The sequence below is a fragment of the Mytilus trossulus genome, chromosome 9, assembly GCF_036588685.1.
Source record: "Mytilus trossulus isolate FHL-02 chromosome 9, PNRI_Mtr1.1.1.hap1, whole genome shotgun sequence".
Taxonomy (NCBI): Eukaryota; Metazoa; Mollusca; class Bivalvia; order Mytilida; family Mytilidae; genus Mytilus; species Mytilus trossulus.
Window position 1 is genome coordinate 9800017 of NC_086381.1, and position 6167 is coordinate 9806183.

Sequence of the window (6167 nt, forward strand, 5' to 3'; positions counted from 1 at the left end):
GGTCAAAATGACCAAAATGGTCAATTGACCCCGTATGAAGTTATCGTCCTTTATAATCAATTTTTAACAATTTTCATAAAATTTGTGAATTTTTACTAACATTTTCCACTGAAACTACACGGACAAGTTCATTATAGATAGAGATGATTGTAAGCAGCAAGAATGTTTAGTAAAGTAAGATGCACAAACACATCAAAATCACCTAAACACAATTTTGTCATGAACTGTCTGCTTCCTTTGTTTAATTCACATATACCAAGGTGAGCGACACAGGCTCTTTAGAGCCTCTAGTTTTTTAAATTTAATACAGTTTTGTACTGTAAAAGAAAAATGTAATAAAATATTGGGTCATCTAAAACTTGTGACACCTTGATATTCAAGTTCGGTGTAGAACAGTCAGAAATTTATTTTGACCAAATGGAATTTTTAAGGTTTAATTTCTTTACCTAAATTGACATGTTTTAAATGTTGTGGTATATCTTCATTGCATTGCATTATGGGTAATCCCTTTCCTTGTTGGGCGATATTAGACCATTGAGCTCGCGGTCAGGTTGCTTTAATCATGAGAATGTTTTATTTACTAAGTGCCTGGGCGCATGAAATATAATATTTATTGTAATTGACAAATTTCATGTTATTGAAATTAATTTTTTGGTAGTAAAAGTTATTATGACATTTTGTACAGAAGTATATATTACATTTTTTACCTTCATTTTTCTATACCATTTTATCATCTGTCTATAATACATTTGTAGATTACGTTTCTCATCGAGGTTGTACAGTATTTTGTAACTTAAAATGAAATTCATTAACGATTTTACAGTTAAAACCAAGCATTGAAATTTAAGAACAAATTGTAAATAATTTAATTTTTTGTATATTATTTGTGGTTATTTAGAATATTAGGTTGTAGTCTTAGTGATAAAGAACGAAAAAAAACCTGTTCATTTAAAACTTACAGAAATTGTTGGAAAGTCTATTTTTGATATATTTTATATAATATGTGACTGCTGACAGATTAAATGTAAGATGAGAAGAAATGGTCTTGTAGTCTTCAGTATTATATCTATGATTTAGACTAATTAAACAAATTATTTGGGTTTCTTTGTGGTTTTCTTTACCTCTCAAGGTAGATTGTAAATTATGTGAAATTGACACAAATGATATTTCTGAATTTTGTATACATGAATTGAATAACAATAAAAGGGTAAAATTTTCATAAGTTAGCTTTTCAGGTCTTGATTGATTTTTCTAATGACTGTGAAGTTCCAAATATAAAAATGAAATTATAAATGAGTCATTATTTTCAGTTGCATTAAAAACAATGTGACTGCAAACAAAATTATATAATAAAGTCCAGGACACAATTGTAGAATTAATTATGCAAAACCATTTAACTTTTGTTGGGAATTTTAATGGAATTAGTATCCTAATCAGAATGATTAATATAAATAGTATAATCAAATAATATAATTATTACAATATTTTGTAGTAATAATTTTCTGTTTTTAAGAGACTCAAAATTGGTTATTAACTGAATGTCAAATATACCTTTTTCACTTGCAGTTATTTTTTAGCTGACTAAATTTTTATTCTTTCATGTTTCAAAAAAAAAAGGGAATAAAAATTAGTATTACCCACGATCTAGAGTCAAAATTAATGTTGACTTCATATATTGATTTCATGGGTTACCTTTTAAATACTCCAGTGTACTATCCATAGATTACAAGACCATTTGAAAGGTGTCAGATTTACTATCTGTAAGTTGTTACTGTAGAAACTGTTGGCTATAAATAGAACAAACCATCTGAGACATCTTTATGTTTAATAAATTACATGATACTACAGTTTTTCTTTAGCCTTCATTCATTCTACATGTAATATTATACTCAAAAAGTATAACAGAAATCCACAAAAATATTTAAATACTGCAACATACTATGTCAACCACCAACCTTCAACAGCTAAAAAAATGAAGTTAAAACAACAATGTATAACACATGGCTTGTACACGGATCGAGTTCAGACCAGTTTTCTGTTCACATACAAACAACCCACACAAAAAGTAAAATAAAAAAAAAAAACTCCAAAGAAAATTCAGAACAAAAAGTACCTAATCAAATGGCAAAATCAAAAGCTAAAAAACATCAATTGAATGAACATCAATAGTATTGTCTCATTCCTGACTTGGTACAGGTACATTTCTATGTGGAAAAGGGTAGATTTAACTGGTGTTATAGCTAGTTAAACCTTTCACTTGTATGACAGTCTCATAAAATTCTATTATATTGTGTGAACAAAAACAGTAATGGGTTAACATTTCAAAACAGGGGTACAGCAGTCCACATTGTGTTATAACCTTAATCACTATATAAATAAACACATTTGTCAACAAAGAAAAAGGCACATAAGAACATTAGCAAAATTGAACGACAAGAATACAAAAAATTACAATAACACAACAATAACTTTTACCTCTGAAGACAATATGGTATATTCATATTTATATTGCACATTTCTGTAAAGACAGGAAGTATGTCCATCTTGGGCAATGTCTTCCAGAATATATCCTCTGCTTGTTCGTGGTAGTGTATATTTACTTTGTTTTGATAATACCAAATACTGGTGTTTGATTTACTAAGGTTTTAATAGAATACTTAAGTGCTATTTAATATAATTAAACACACTAATCAGTCCTCTGTAGACAAAAGCAACAGTAGTATACCACTATTCAAAAGTCTTAAAAAGATTGAGAAAAAACAAATCCGGGTTACAAACTAAAACCGAGGGAAACACATCAACTATACCAGGAAAACAACGAAACAAAAGCACACTAAGGTGAAACAGAAAAATCAAACGACTATAGCAGTGACATCCCAAGATTTTTCTTAATCAAGCCAGAAATTTGCAGTTAGTAGCCATTTTTGTCACGGGTAGAATAAGTTGCAGTATACGAGACATAGAGATTACTACCTAGTTTTTTAGGCAGTTGAGCTGCCTTATGCGAGCACCCTGGATTTGTGTCCTTCCCAATAAATGCTGAAATACTTGCCATTGTTATCATCTAGCTGGTTACTATGTTATTTATAACTTATTGGGCTGTTTTTTCATACTTTACATTCTGGATTAAAAAAAAATATCACCAGAAAAACCTTAAATGATCGTCGATTTTCCCAAAAGTTTTGAAGTTGCACATAGGAAGTAGAGCACATTAGGAATCCTTGTGTAGTTTATTATCCCCTGAGCTTTTGGCTCAGATGTCAAAGAACAAATGTATGAAATATTTAATTGCCGAAAATCTCTCGAGACAAGTAGTTAAGATTTCCCAAATTGCAAAAGTCGTAGGAATATTGTTTGTCATCAATACGTAGTACAATGTCAGTAGTCCATTATATAATAAGTTCAACTGTTCATGCTGTTGGCGGCAATTTCAAATTAGAAGACGAAATTTTTATATCTTTTCAATTTCTAGGCAGGGGTTCAAATTAGCGGTGTTCCGAGGTCCGCGACCTTCCACTTTTGCACGCAGAAATTCGACTTGGTTTCTAGCTACGCCCGACGGAGTCACCTTCCACTTACAGAAAATAAGAAATAACTTTGCAAACCTTTTCACAAGTCTCCAAATAAACGATCTAAAAACTTATTTTCATCATTATTATTTCATGACAGTGATGTTTATTTTGTTTAACCGCTAGCTTTATACAGAAAATCGCCGACAAGGCGAAAGGTGCCAAAGGAACATTTAAATTCATAAGTCGAAAATAAACTGACAACACCATGGCTAAAAAAGAAAAAAAAAACACAATAATACACAAAACAAAACAAGAATTCCACCAAAAACTTGGTGATGCCATGTGCTCCTAAAGGGATAGCATATCCTGCTCCACATATTGAACCCGTCGTGTTGCTATATTAGTACAAAACCGGTAATAAGTTTAATTCGGTATGTCCCGTTGTTGATAGAACGGTAATTTCCTTCTTAATTCCCAATGAGTGTAGTGTTTTCTGTATCCAACTGTTGAACAGATATAAATTATTCGTTCATTTTAAGTTTTGAGAGCAGGACAAGTTGTTAGAAGGTGTACAATGTCACCCATTTCCCTGTACCACATGCATTAAATTGGATCAATTGTATATTGGCTCAACTTATTTTTGTCAGCCTGAATCATTTATGTCCCTATATCAGCATTCTCAATTTCTTTTTACCTATTTTCCCCAAGTAATGATTCGATGTAAAAGTAGTATTTTTGCAAAGAGCAAAGAATGCCCGGTAGATTGTATTATGACAATAGTAAGGCAGTTCGGTAAAATGGGCTTTGTCTTTATTGTAGTGTGGAGACTCAGAAAGTAGAGCGTCTCCCCGTGCTTCAGGTTTATGTTCTTATAATATAAATATTAAGTTGTTGTCGTAATTCCCTGTGAATTTTATATTTATAATGATCTATTTAGTCCTTATCGTTAATAGTACCGGTATATGTTGTGAAGAAATGTAGATCTGTTAGAGTCCTCTTGTGTAATTCTGCTTTTAGATGTAAAATTCCAAGTAGCAGGTGTACAGTCGATTTTGCTGTTTTCTTAGCAAGAAGTTGCATTTTGAACGCATTGAATCAAAATGAAATATTTCAAATATTTGGATATGAGTCTCAGTTAAGAAGACATTTCAAAATCATATAGTAGTCTTGGTAGTACGTATGTTCTGAACACGTGGACGGAATTATGCCCTTTGTTTTGTGAGGTCCTGAGTTAATGCTGGCATATTTTGTTCTCCTAGCAGATTTTAAACGATCTATAATACCTTGATTTTCATTGTATAGCTCCTTCTGAAAGAGTAGTTGTGTTGTCTGATAAACGCCAGGAGTTATGTATATATTTCTGAGAGAACATATACTTAGTTGCAGATAACCTTAGGTTTAGTTGGATGGATGTTGCAATGAAGCTGTTGGCATACCTCCCTTTTGTATTGTGCATCACTTGCAGTTCTAATGCTGGAGGTCGGTATTATTGTTAGTTTTCTTTTTTCTATTAATTTGAACTCAGTAGGGCAATGTCATTGGCACAGGAAGGGATGCAGTTTATATTTCCTATACTAAAGTCTATCGATTTTTACTCCAGTTCTACTAATATGTCCTCTTTAAATCTCTTATATAGATGAGTTGATAGAATTCCGATCTTTCTGATTCCTAGAAATATATCATCATTGTAAAGATATCACTGAATAAACCTTGCCAATTGACTGTGTTTTTAAGAATGGAGCACAGGTTTTTTAATAACAAGCCGTGGATCTGGGTAAATACTCTTATCTAGTAGTTTATCGTGGCGTATCAGATGCTGGACTACATCAAAGACGGATTAAAATCAACAGTAGACAGATAAAATTAAGTATGAAATGATCACATTCACGTTTTGATAGAAAGGATTAAAAAAAGTGGACAAATAAAAGCAACAATAGTATACCGCTGTGTCATAAATTGATTGATACAAAAACAAATCCGGGTTACAAACTCAAACCGAGGGAAATATCACAACTATAAGAGGAAAACATTGAAACAATATAAACAACGAAGTGAACAAAGAACAATGCAACACACACAGAAAAGAACTATAAGATAACAACTGCCATTTTCCTTGGTACAGGACATTTTGAAAATAATTGGTGGGTTGAACCTGGTTTTGTGGCTAGCCAAACCTCACACTTTCATGGTAATGTTAAATATAACACTAACATTACACCATTACATGACAAGGACACAGTACAAATAAATGCAAGAACATTCAGGACAGAAAAGTTCACAAATAAACAAAGACCTTCTGTAAATCCAAATAATTGTAGCCCAGTGTTGGGTATAATGTTGTTACTTAAGCATTCCCTTTTCTATAATGGCTCGAGTTTTTCTTTTCTGTTTTCAATTTTCTCCAAATTGGATGATCTTGTTGTCTTCCTTCTAATTTTCGTTTTGAGTAAACTTGTTTTCAGTGATTTTACTGCTGACTATCATTTTTCCACTCTGGGCAATTTGTATGGAGAGTTGTCACATTGGCACTCATAACACATCTTCTTATATCTATTGACAGGTTTTATCCGACTGATCTTTTGATAAAAGTATTGATGTGATCCTAAAAAATTCAGCCTATTTTAAGTTACTGTCTCTTTGACTTTGAATTTGGTG